Consider the following 13,923-nt stretch of genomic DNA (forward strand, 5'->3'; position numbering starts at 1 on the left):
AGTTTCAAAACCTCCTACAAGTAATGATAACATAAACATTGAAACTCTTGTAACTTTATATATTATATTATATTATATGCCGATCAGGTATAATTCGCCGCATATTATTATTTTAATAAAATACAAATTACAAAAACGGCTCATTTAGATCTACATGTAAATATATAAGATGGAAAACTTTCTTGAAATATAGAAAACGGATTTTATACTCAAAGGATATAACATGAGCCATGTGTGGATTGGCGGAGAATCACATATTCAGTTTAATGAAAATAGGCCTCGCACCCTCCCGAAAAGCAAATGTAAATATTATTAGATATTATCCCTGGTTACCAACCACCCTCCTCCCGCAAATATTTCCGCATATATTCCATTCATATGTTGTTTGTATTATATTTAGACTCAAATACAAGTAAAGAAAAATGTATACATGTAGGTAGGTGTATTCAGTGAACCCATCAACTGTATCTCCCAATAACATCCAAATGCATGTACATCTAGATTTATTGTTTGTGTGCTTATTTATATCCCAAAGTACTATGACATGATGTATATATTAGTTCATCTTAGTTTTGGAAGTGCTGGTTCACAATCTACATATTTACTGTTGAGTTTATTGAGAATAAGATAGCTGGTGGGATGTCTTAAATAAAGTGGATTAAATATAAAGGTTTACATAATATTTTGTTCTGATATACGACGCAAAAAAGCACTTTTCCTGAATTAATGCCTAAATGTATAAACTGTTACTGCATTATTTATTTTAATGCAGTTTACATTTCTACACAGATTTGATTTGAACATATTTTATTGTGTAATTACACAAGAGGATTGGAAACAAGTTCTTACAGTTCTACTCTGCTGATTGCAACAATATAATTTTTGCTATTTCTTGTGTGATATTTTGAAACATTTTTGGTTACAGGAGGAATAATGTTGCTCAAGTACTCAGGTACTTGATTTGTTTGAATTTTAAACATGGTTATTAATTTAGCCTTATTACGTCGACTGACAAGAGGTTCCCAGCCAGTTTTTGTGTAGAGAGATTCTGTAGGTGCTAAAATGGGTAACCCAGTAACTATCCTTGAAGCACTTAACTGAACTTTTTCTAATCTCTCCATGTCAAACATATTACAACCGCCCCATACTACAGAAGAATATTCAAGAACTGGTCTAATGAATGTGATATACATTTTTTAATAAATTTGTTCTACCTTATAAAGTAAACTTTAGTTTTTTCTACACAGGAAATAAATGTCAAAGTTAAAACTCTTTGTTAAAAATATGATTGTACTTATGCTTATTTACTTATTTATTAAACCTTCATTTGATTTAATTATTCAATTTATTCAAATTATAGTAGCTGACACCAGTCTTCGTAGTAACTGACACCTTTTTCTTAACTTCGTGTTAGTATTCAACATCGTCCACTTATAAACACCGCTTGCATTGGATTTAAGTTCAATGTAAGAACATGCTATCGCTTCATATTTCACTAAAAATGTGTCCTTTCTGATATATTTCATTTTATCAAATAAAATATACAACATGACTACTTCAGAATATATCAGAAAGGACAAATTTATGTACAAAAAGAACGAAAATAACTAGAAAGCAATAAAAATATCAATAATTAGCAAATTATCAACATGAGAACTTCGTGTCTTTTTGGTCATCGTCATGTTGGAAGACGGTAGCTGTAGTAACGGTCAGTCCTCAATACCAGTAACTATTAAATTTCACAACCTGTGTTGTCTATAGTTCAATTTTAAAATTCATGAGAAGTGTTTTTTTTTCTTACAAACTTACTTATTTCAGTTTGGTATAAATATCTTTATAACAAGCTAATTATTTTGTGTTAATAGAGGCTAAATATCTTTTATACAAGTTATCTATTTAGCTTTGATCAAGCACTCACTTCATGTCAGCCTAAATAACCAGTTCGGTCACACATTTGTCAATTCTCTTCCATCCTGTTTGATGACTGCCTCAAACATCTATGCTAGTCTTTTTAATTTTGAATTTTTAGTTTGTCGGTATTGTATCATATTTTGAAAGAATAATTACGAGGGTTGATCCAAAAGTAATGTCACAGATGCAATAAAATCGTGAAAAATCGACAAAAAACTTGTGCTTTAAGATATCTACCTAATTCAGTTCAGATCTAAAAAAAAATTACTGCATTATGATAAATATTTCTGAAGCAACTAATTACTCTTTTTGTAATCGATGGGGTAATATGATGGATATTATTTAATGTGCGATCAGTTTGTCGATCTCTCTTCAAGAAGTCATGAACGAAGCTTTATGATACAGCTCATAACGTAAGAACCTAGTTTTAATTTTCCTTCAGAGCGAATACCTTCTTTCTATTAACGTGACATATGCTTTTATTAAATATTGGAACCACTTTAAGGGAACCCTTTTCATTCGCTCTCAATTTTAGATTGATATGTCAGTTCCAGTACATTTTCTAATGATTTCTATCCATCGAAGCAAAGAATGCCTCGTATCACTATTCACATGTCGAGTATTTTTATTCCCTGATATAGAGACAAAGGGCATTGTGTATATGTCCGAAATGGACGGTAACGGTCCTTAAATTTTTAAATCAGTTAGGAAAAGTATATGATATATCTGTTTCAAAATATTGTGTTGTTTTTGGTCTTTTTCAAATTTTGGAAGCATGTAGTTTATGCATAAATACAAACCTTAAAAAATACGTAAATTCATGACGCGTCGATGTCACGTATATATCATCCTACAAAGTGTTAAGTGTTCAATGAAATTTAATCAAAATTTTACTTTAAATCAGAATTTTGATAAGGAAAGTTTTGATGTATCATTTTATACAATACAGCGCCAGCGCGAAACGTGGTGCATAGTTACACGGTGTGAAATTCAATCTTTCGGACTATATTTAATTATTGTGTAAATTAACTTTTTCGGACTTTGTGTTAATTGCTACAAAAACTTTTTATCTATTTCGACAACTGTTGTATAAACGTTATAAATTCCGCGCAGCATTAATCCCACCTGAGGCACAATCAGTGATGGACAGCTAATCTTTTAATTGACTTCTGTTTATGTTTATTGACACTTAAGATTCTTTCATCTTATTAATCCTTTTATGTACATGCTGCTAAAATGTCCCGAGTTACTCAATAGCTGTTTGATAATTGATTTACTTACATCTGTACTTATTATGTTAATCCTTCATTGTGTTGTTCCATTGTTCATTATATATTATTCTGAATTGTAAAATATGGTCAGTTGGAATCGGACCTTCGGTGCTGATGCATACCAAACTCACGTAAAAGTATATTTCATGTAAAGTTTATATAAAAGTCTAAATCTAAAACGCGTGTTGGCTTCTCTGAGGTTTCATGAGGCAGGGTCCAACAACAAGAGAAAAAGCTCACGGTTGGCCCAGTGTTAGTCCTGTACGGGAGAGAGCGCCCCGTAATATTGCGTAGTATGACATTACTTTTGGATCAACCCTTGTTCATATGGAAATGGACGTATCATCTTATACAATACAGCGTCAGCGTGAAACGTGGTGCATAGTATGACATTACTTTTGGCTCATTTCTTGTACATATGGAAATCTATTAATATACAGAAAAAACATTCTTAAAAGTATGGCACGTCATTATGGTCTTTCATGGTAATTCACATATTTTATATCAAAGTCCAGGCTTTTTAACATCATCGATGCCTGGTTTTTCAAGAAAAGTGGATCACGTAGATTCATTACCTTGTCACATCGGTCATTTGCAAAATTGTTTTGTTTAAAACCATTCGGATTGTGTATATAAGTACTCTGAAGTGGATATTAAAAAGATGCTTGAGTTTCTGAAAGACAACATCTATGTAGTTTTTGGAAATCAAGTCTTCCAACAATCTGTTTGAATTCCCATGGGTACTAATTTCGCCCTATTGTTAGCAGACCTATTTTTGTATTCATATGAAGCAGAATTTATTCAAAAACGTGTACGTGGAAAAATAAAACACTCACCGTGGTCTTCAACTCAGCATTCAGGTATATCGACAATTAGTTGTCATATCAGTTGTTACTTCCATACTTGCATCGACTCGATATATTCCAAAGATTTTGAAACAAAAGATACCACAGAGTTTGCATCACCTGTTTCATAATTGGATATTTTACTGGAAAAGGACATTTAATTGATGGTAACCTAACAACAAAACTTAATGATAAACGTGATGTCTTCAATTTTTCTATAGTCATGCAACTTTCCTTACTTATTATGAACAGTTTCTAAGGCGAGGCAAGATACTGACAAACAAGTTGATAAAACATGGCTATCAACAATCTCGTTTGAAGTCATCTTTTCGTAAGTTCTATGGTCGATACAACGACCTTGTCAGCAAATTCAATCTTCCACTTGGTTGCAGGCTGACTGACGTTTTTCATACTTTTGTTAGGCCATAATTGAAAAACCATTCAACGGATTTTTCTGTTTTTCTCGATTGCAACAAAAAGCAACCGGTGGGTGTGATCGGTCAGAAGAGGATGCTCACTCCTCCATTGTACCTGACACTACCTCTATTTTTTAAGACTTCCGTGTTTCCTCTGCTCCTGTCTTGTACTTTTCCTTTGAACTTTTGATTTTGAACATTGTTCGTTATCACCACATGTCATTTCTTAGGTATAAAGCAATGAGTCTACATTTTCAAGTATTGTTATTTATTAACGTGAAAATAACATGTTTTCCATATATATGGTGTTTATTTGTTCATTTTTTGGACAGTGAGTGGTTCGCATGCCATAAACACAGCTTGGAAAAAATATGACCTAACAATTTATTAACGATCCTAACTTTTCCTACACGATCTATGCAGCCGGCATGGACAATACAAGGTCCAGTCTCCAACTGATGATGAATGTGAATAACGACCACTTTATAGGCAAGACATACATGAGTGAATAAAGAGAGTTACTCTTGCCATAATAGATAATTAATTAAAAGGATTACTAAGGATTTAGTATTGCTTTCACAACAGGTGGCACGTTAATGTCTGGCGGTCAAGGTCTAAGTGATCAAGATGAAACTTTTCAATCACCAATTATTAAACATCATCAAAACGACTTCCTCCAAATCATATACCACATTCCAATCAACACTATATAGCTGAAAGGTCTTTTCATTTCTAAAGAACAACAGTTTTGTTGAATTTCACAAATCAATAACAAAAAGGTCCTTTTTCAACACATTAAATTGTGTGTTAAGGTCGGTCGCGCGTTTGAAATTTTGAGCCCCCTACGCAGGGTATTGCTCATTACTGTCGTAAAACGCAATAGCAGAGTAAAGTGTGCAAATATACGGTTATCATGCAACGTTTTTATTTTAAAAAGATTGCTTATCATAATTTTTTTTTTAGTGAAATGAATCCTTAGAATAATGTTCAGGGTCCGGTTTTTCGAAAGGTAGTTAAATTTAACACTGTGTGAAGGATAACAACGTGATAAATCCTAATCAAATGATTAGCTATCGCAGTGGTTAAATTCTGTTGATCAAAAGAAATTTAACGCATTGGTTAGCTAACGCTGTGTTAACTGAGTTAACCACTTGGCAATCACTTGGTTACCCATCATTCAATTTTACTGCCTATATATGAAGAAAAAGATTTTGCTTTGGGATTTCAATAAGTTTGAATTTAGTGAAATATTATTAATATAATTATATGTTGAACATCTATATCATTTCAGGGTTCCATCCTATAAAGTCTGCAATTTTCCAAATCCTTTCTTTTCTTGTTGTCTATATAACACTGTTAAAGTACAATGTAATAGCTTCAAAATACCATTATAAATTCCTTTCAATGTGTAAATTAATAAGGTACAAGTATCATAAAACACAGTCCAAGGCTAAAAAAATGTTTCTGATAAATTTATAGGTTTTACCTTACACTAACATTCTATGAAAAGACATCCTGTCTCAGAATAAGAAAGCTTATGCAATTCTTAAAAAAAGTATACCCCATATTGCCAATTCCATTGAGGTTTAAGAAATATATATATGGTCATTTAAGTGAATCCACCATTTCCACTTTACTCTATTTAACGTAGATTCATATAGTTCGTCTTTAGCAAAACATATTTACTTAATCTTTTAGAGGTCAATTGTTGTTCAATCTCTTGTAATAAGAAACCTTATTCAGTACTGCATGTATCTACATGATATTTTCATTATAAAAGCACCACATCACTTAGAAATACCCTTGCATGTATACCATTCCTTCCATGTATTGTTTTTCATTAAAAGCAGTGGGTTGACATCTTTCACCTAATATTATGAAACTTGTGGCAAATTCCTTGTGTCAGTTCTCAGACATATCTAAAAACAATTATCACAGACACTAAAAATTGACCTATTTTGATAAATTGGATGAATTGAAGCATTTTTAGTGACAAATATACATGCCGTTCTGCATGTAATTTCTTGTTTTTATAAAAAATTAAGCTTAACAATCATATTTCATGAAAATCTTATCTAATATTCTGGTTTCTAATTCTCCTCCCTTTTCAACCATTAAAAAAAAATTAAGACTTACCAGTGTGATGCCTGCCTTTAATAAAAAAAAAAATCAAACACACCGGGGTAGCTGGAGACGGATAAGAAATCAACGAAAAATGTTAAAATGTTACATGTTTTTCTACTTATTTGATGCATAAATACAATACAAAGGTAAAAATAGTGTTGCTTCTTGTTCATTTCAAAAGTAGTTAATTTAGCAGATGTTATTTTAATCTATGTAAAATGTACATTACATATCCTACATATAATGTAAATTGAGACAATTGGAAGGAGTGGGTGATTTTTCAACTATGTAAATATATATATAAAATTTCATTTGGACAGGAAGGAGCTAAAAAATTGGATTTTTTTTTTTTTTACATTTTTGTATTATAACAGAGGCTTACTAGTATTAATGCATATTTTTATACAAGGACATTATAGACAAAACATAAAAAATAAATGTATTAAATATTTAATCTAACATGGGTAATTAAAGACTACTATTTGTTGTTAAAAAAACCACAACAATATAACATTTACACCTAAAACTGTGATAAACAAAAATTGAGTCATCTATATGTAACATTCTGTATATACTTTAGTTTATTTATTGAGTATTTCATATTTGGATGAAAATCTCAACTTTTATATCATAAAAGTACAAATATAAACCAACCAACAAACAAGAGAGAGAGAGAGAGAGAGAGAGTGTGTGTGTGCAAAGGCGTATATTCGTATTGTTTTACATACTTTAATGATTATATCATTTCCAGTTTATGGTACTTTAAACAATTTCATAATAAGAACATGTTAGACATGTTAATAGCCCACTTTCTTTTGCAAAGTTAGACCTAACCATTAGGCACATAGCGTTAGGGAGGGTCCAACCCCCCAACCCCGCCCCCCCCCTCCACCCCCACTTTTTCTTGCAGCAAACAAATTGTTCCTAAATTAACCTTAAGGTATCTCACTCCTCATGTTTTGATTTCATTGCGCAGATGATCATTATATTTAAAATGAATATGATTTTATTTATTTAATCATCACAGATAGATTATTTTTTCATAATTACACAACATTCATAAAGAAAATCCATTTGAATTCAAGAAACAAACAAGTTTTTTGGGAAACTATTTTTTCGTGCGGAAGGTTTTTTAGACGAAAATGACAGAAACAAGCAATCTTATGAATTTTCAATATACTTTTCTTTTTATTATACTTTAATCATTATTCACATTTTTAACATTTGATAGGTTTGAAACATATTTTATAGGTTCTGTGTGACATGTACAAAATCAAATCTTGAGAATGTGATAGCCGTTTAGCATAAAACATGCATATATATAGAACATGTCTGAATTTTTTTAGGCCAAATTTTGCGAGAATTTTACCTTTGAAGCCCTATATCTAAAATTTGACATCACTGACCCCCATGTTATATTATGTCAAAATGATACTGAATACATATTTAGGCAAACTGGATTAATCTTATAAAATTCTTGATATTCAAAAAGTTTTTATTTCAAATCCAATTGCAACTATTAAAGAAATTGTTTATTTTAAGTGCAAAAAGGTCACACAAAAATTAATTCAGCTTATTACAATTTTTTTTTCGTAATCCCTCTATTCAGTGTGACCATTGTGCATAATTAAAAACAATATTTGAAGAAATAAGTTTGCTTAATCAAAAATACTGACAACAAATCCTAATCAGGATGAAATTGCATTTTAGGTGCAAAAAGGTCAAATTAAATGGGCCATAACTCAGAGGGATGGATATTGATCCCCAATTATCTTTGTATTTTTAAAGTTTGTTTTGTCTACAGATTTCAATGATATACTTCTCAAGAAAATCTTGATACAACAACATTGAGGAGTGGGTTACAATAAAAGGTTGAAATATTAATAGCGATATTGAAAATTGGAGTCATTTATATACCAGCTCCCCTTCCCCCTCCCTGGATTTGGGGGGAATTTTACAGGTGAGATCTTTTTTTATTTTTAGAGTACTAGGCATACTGCCCCCCCTACCCCCACCCACCACCACCACCACACATACACACACGGATTAGGATTTTCATGATTTTGGGAAATAGGTGTCTTTGGTTTTTTTTGTTTTTGTTTTTTTTGCTTGTCAAGATTTTTGATGATTAGTCTAGCCCCCCCTCCCCCCCCCCCCCCTTTCAATTTGTTTCCCTTTTAAGTTAACCTTTTACTGGAAAAAATATAGGACAAGGTATAATTGAAACATTCTCCCTGAGACTAACGATTAACTACCCTATTGATGTGTTCCATTCCATAAACACATCTTAAAAAAATATCTCATACACTGCCAGTTTCCATGTACTATCCGTGTCCTCCTCATAAGCAGATGGGAGTTTAGACTTAGAGGGAAAATGTTAAAATCCTATCTGATTCAAATTAAATTTTAAGTTTTTTGGTCAATTTTCATTTCTAATAAGCACAATTTCTCTGCATTGGAAAAGTGATCAAGATGACCTTACTTTACATTACCAACTATTACACATCATCAAAATTTATTCCTCAAAAATGACATCACATTCCAATCAACACTAGATAGCTGGCAGGTCTCTTCATTAATCCTAAAAGGAACTGCCCATACAAAAAAAAGTTACACTTAGTCATAACTTTTCTGTAACTAAAGTGTAACTTTTATGTACCTAAGATTTAGGCACATAAAAGTTATAACTTTTTTGTACCTAGATTGGACTTAAACTTTTTGCCCTATAACTAAAATGTACCTACATGGAACTTAGAAATTTCTTAGTATAACTAAAATGTACCTACATTGAACTTAGAAACTTTTCAGTATAACTAAAATGTACCTACATTGAACTTAGAAACTTTTCAGTATAACTAAAATGTACCTACATTGAACTTAGAAACTTTTCAGTATAACTGAAATGTACCTACATTGAACTTAGAAAATGGTCAGTATAACTGAAATGTACCTACATTGAACTTAGAAACTTTTCAGTATAACTAAAATGTACCTACATTGAACTTAGTCAATTTGTGAATGTGTTTGGACTTTGTCATTTTTACACTAAAAATTTAAGAGTATCTTATCCAAGAGGTTCAAGTCTAAAGTAGACTTTTATCACAATAAATCTAAAAACTAATATAAAATATCGTTATATCTTTGTTTTTTTTTTTTTATAAAAATCACGATAAGTGGGGGGGGGGGGGGGGGTGGTAGATGTAGGTTGATCACACACTGGGTAGTAAAATCACTAAGATTTGTTTGAAAACAATGACATAACCATTATAACGGGAATCCAGTCCATCAATTGCAACACAAACACCTGTCCAAAATTTTATTGTTTTTATAAGGCAGAAACAGGAAATCACTTTCCGCCTGAACGCACACACATCCCAGGTTAACAGTAAAGGGTGTCTAAAGAGGTCATGCTTAGTCCGTGCTGTGATGACACTGATGTTTGTTTAAGATAAAAAGTTGATGTGTGTGTTTTGACCAGCAGACATTTTTTATTTTGCTCCTGCAAGCATTATTTTGTTATCGGTCTCTTGAACATCATTAGACATATTACGATTTCGTTTAAACAACTAAGGGGTAGCATCAACTTTATAATATCACTGAAAATTTTTCCAACTTTTCATGGCCTACCCCATGAAGAATGGAATAGAGTAGATTTCTAGAAATTGATTCAGAATTTTCCCACGACATCGAATGCATGCGAAGAAAGGGGGGGGGGGGGGCTGGGGAGGGGTGGTAGCATTGTTTGTTATTATGAGATGGGTTCATCATATTTATTCACATATTTCATTAATAGACATGCTGTTAACAAAGAACAGTACTGCTATTTCCATCTGTATGTTTTCCCAGTACAAGCCTATCTCTCATCGTAATTTATAACAGCACATAGCTATAAGGACTGTGTTATAAACTTTGGGAAACATGTTTTATTTAAATAAGGTGTTATAATTTTTAGTTTTACATATTCATCACTTGTAAAAATGCATTGGTATTTAAATTGATTTAGTTTTTAAAATTCCCTCAAATTATTCAAAATGGCGGCTCTTGAGACCGGAAATGCCCAGTTTTGATGATCGGTTAATAAACTAACAGGTTGTAAGGAAAGAAAATATTACTAACATTTGTTTCAATTAAATGCAGAATTCTTAAGATAATATTAAGTAAATAATATTGTTTTTTAACCAAAATAAATTTTAAAGATTTATCCCGGTATTAATCGTGGCTGTATCGTGATTGGCCAAAATTTCAAACTTTGACTTTCGTGAATTCTGATTGGACAATTGCCATTCCGCCATCAAATTTTGAAATGGGCAAAGAAGACAGGAGTTGTTGTGAAGATTTTCCTGATTTTTTCAAGAAATATGCAGAATCACAGCGTGTTGTATGTAGTAATGAAACTGCAAGCAGTGGTTTCATAAAGATAGACATGCTTAAGATATGGCTTTAGTTGTGGATGACCATTTCCATTCAGGGTAAGTCTGATGTACAAACAAGTCATTTTAAATAATTCATTTGTGTTTGCTTATCTCAATTTCTATATTATTGCTTTGCACTTAGAAATGAATTACATTTGTAATATTTCTAGAATTCTAATAAGAAGTGCATGATTTTATCATCTATATCAAAGTATATGCAGCCATGTATATCTAGTGATGTACATTCTATATGTAATCAAATTATGGCCGACTCTTTTAAAAAGAGTATCATTGTATTGCAGAAAAAATCCCAACCAAGTCCAGCTAGCAGACTGTACACCAGATTGAAGATACATCATTAATACAAGATGAAAAAAGTAAGTGTGTGTGTTTATCAAGTAAAGATATACAGATTTTAAATTTTTAACCATATATTATGTATATCTTTTAGTAAATGAATTATTGTAAATTTGAGAATATAATGGCAACTGCATGCTGTATCAATGTTGACTTTTTTTAGAGGGGGGGGGGGGGGGTACTAGGTCAACAGAGAATTGAAAAGTTTTACTGATATTTAATAATAATTTATGCTACATATATTGAAAATTGTCAAACAGTATCATGTTTTAAATATTATTGCCTTCTTTTAGATTAATGGAGGACGAGGATAATACTATGAAAGAGATCATATGCAAGAGCAACCGTTCCCATAGAAATACATGCAGCCATGTAAACAGAAACCAGTTTTCACCTGCCAGGTGCTGGTCATATATATATTCAACTTGGTATGCTATATAATTTTCTGTTTTAAGTATATGGTAGTTGTCAAGGATTTTAACAGTTACAATGAAAGTACATGTAGTAAGAAATTGCCATAATGCAACATTCTTTTTTATACATTTTAGGAAGTTCAACAGATTCAAGAAACAGATCCAGTTGTTTGCTGATAAATTACTGCAGGTCATTGGTATCATCTAGAACCAGGACTGTTTTAAAAATCATACTAGTATGTTTGGAACAAAATCATGCTAGTATATGTTAGGAATTTAACCTAAAACATGCTTTAATTATGAAGGTTTTGGTCAAATTTTGGTTTACAAAATAATGTTTTTCAAACTTTCTATTCAAATTTAGCAAGAACATTAGACACACATGTATTCCCAAATGCTTTTATGTTAGATTATTGCTTTATTTAAAAAACTTGCATATAGGGTCTGTAATGATTTGAGATAATTATGTAAACAATAAAATGCTTTTTTGGTGACATATGCGGGATATGAATGTAGCGACATTGCAGAAAAAATACATTACCCGCATTAGTGAGTTATGTAAATTTTTTCTGCAATCATTGCTCCCTTCATTACCTGCATGAATCGTCAAAGAAAGTTATATTGTTTATATTTACATCTTTCTTTTAACAAATTAATAAATTGTTTGTAAAGAGTAAGTTAAATTTACTATATTATTTTTAATGTGCATCAGTACGTAAAAGAAACAGCCAAATTGTCTTCAATGGGAATGTGAGTCTGCATTGATATCCTGATTATTTCAATGATTTTTCTAAGGTCATTATAGGTTTCGACCAATCGTTAAACAAGGCGTTAACTATAAGTTTCCATAAGAAATGGAGGAAAGCATACTCATTAGATGTAAATATAATTCAGTAAACATATTGATTAACATAAACATTGACTTGTATTCTTCTGCTCACATGAACAGATATGATTTTAAATTCCTATTCAAGAGCAAAAACAATTTGATGAAAAGTTCATGTCAACATTAGGGACTTTTTTTTCATCAGTATAACACCTGTACATGTACCTGGGTTTTTTTTTTTATCTGAAGTTTATGATACAGATATATATTTTTTGCCTACATCTGTAATTTTTCTGTGTAACTTTTCTGTACCTAAATGATAACTTTTCTGTAACTTTATGTATAACTTTTCTGTACCTACATCTATAACTTTTCTGTACCTAAATGATAACTTTTCTGTAACTATATGTATAACTTTTCTGTACCTACATGTATAACTTTTCTGTACCTAAATGATAACTTTTCTGTAACTATATGTATAACTTTTCTGTAACTATATGTATAACTTTTCTGTACCTACGTCTATAACTTTTCTGTACCTAAATGATAACTTTTCTGTAACTATACGTATAACTTTTCTGTACCTAAATGATAACTTTTCTGTAACTATATGTATAACTTTTCTGTACCTACATCTATAACTTTTCTATACCTATATGTATAACTTTTTTGTACCTAAATGATAACTTTTCTGTAACTTTAATTTGTAACTTTTTTGTACCTAAATGATAACTTTATTATAACTTTTTGATAACTTTTTTATACCTATTTATTTTTATGAAAAAAATAAATTGTCAATAGTTACACTCTAGTTATGACTTTTTTGTACTTAAGCAAAAAGTTACAATATAGGTATAACTTTTTGATGCTAATTTGGAACCATAATTGATCAGATGGTTCCAAATTGTGCTAACTTAGTTATGACTTTTTTGTAACTTTTTTAAGGGCTCATAGGTATAACTTTTTAGTGCTTTTTTTTTGTATGGGTGTGTCTATCAAATTATACAATTTAATCATTACAAACTCATCTGATTAAGATGAATAACACAAATCGACTATCAAATATCATTATATTATATCACATTGAATTGTATGTTAAGGACCATTTAATTAATGGCTTTTTTCTTATAAATGGCATGCAAAATCCCATTTTGAATTTATATTTTAGCAATGAGTGGTTTACAGGCGATTCACACACAGAGTGTTGCATTCTTTTAATGAACACATTTTGGAAACTATCTCATACACTGCCTATTGCCATGCACTAGCCGTGTGTGCACGTGCAGATGGGAGCTTGGAGGGAAAATAAACGTTTAAGTCCCATCAGATTCAACATTTCAGTTTTTTT

The 13,923-nt window shown here is 31.1% G+C and overlaps 1 long non-coding RNA gene across 3 annotated transcripts; it reads left to right on the plus strand.

Annotated features, from left to right (window-relative positions):
- The first annotated feature begins 9,756 nt into the window (after positions 1-9,756).
- On the plus strand, positions 9,757-12,461 carry LOC117687434 (uncharacterized). 3 transcript variants are annotated; one of them, XR_010707562.1, is made up of 4 exons: positions 9,757-11,036; positions 11,282-11,356; positions 11,630-11,737; positions 11,885-12,461. It is a non-coding gene; the product is annotated as an uncharacterized lncRNA (long non-coding RNA). The 3 variants fall into 3 exon arrangements; XR_010707561.1 differs by lacking the exon at positions 9,757-11,036 and having other exon boundaries at positions 11,118-11,356; positions 11,630-11,764; XR_010707560.1 differs by lacking the exon at positions 9,757-11,036 and having other exon boundaries at positions 11,123-11,356.
- The last annotated feature ends 1,462 nt before the right edge of the window (positions 12,462-13,923 follow it).

The sequence above is a fragment of the Magallana gigas genome, chromosome 7 (assembly GCF_963853765.1).
Source record: "Magallana gigas chromosome 7, xbMagGiga1.1, whole genome shotgun sequence".
Lineage (NCBI taxonomy): Eukaryota > Metazoa > Mollusca > Bivalvia > Ostreida > Ostreidae > Magallana > Magallana gigas.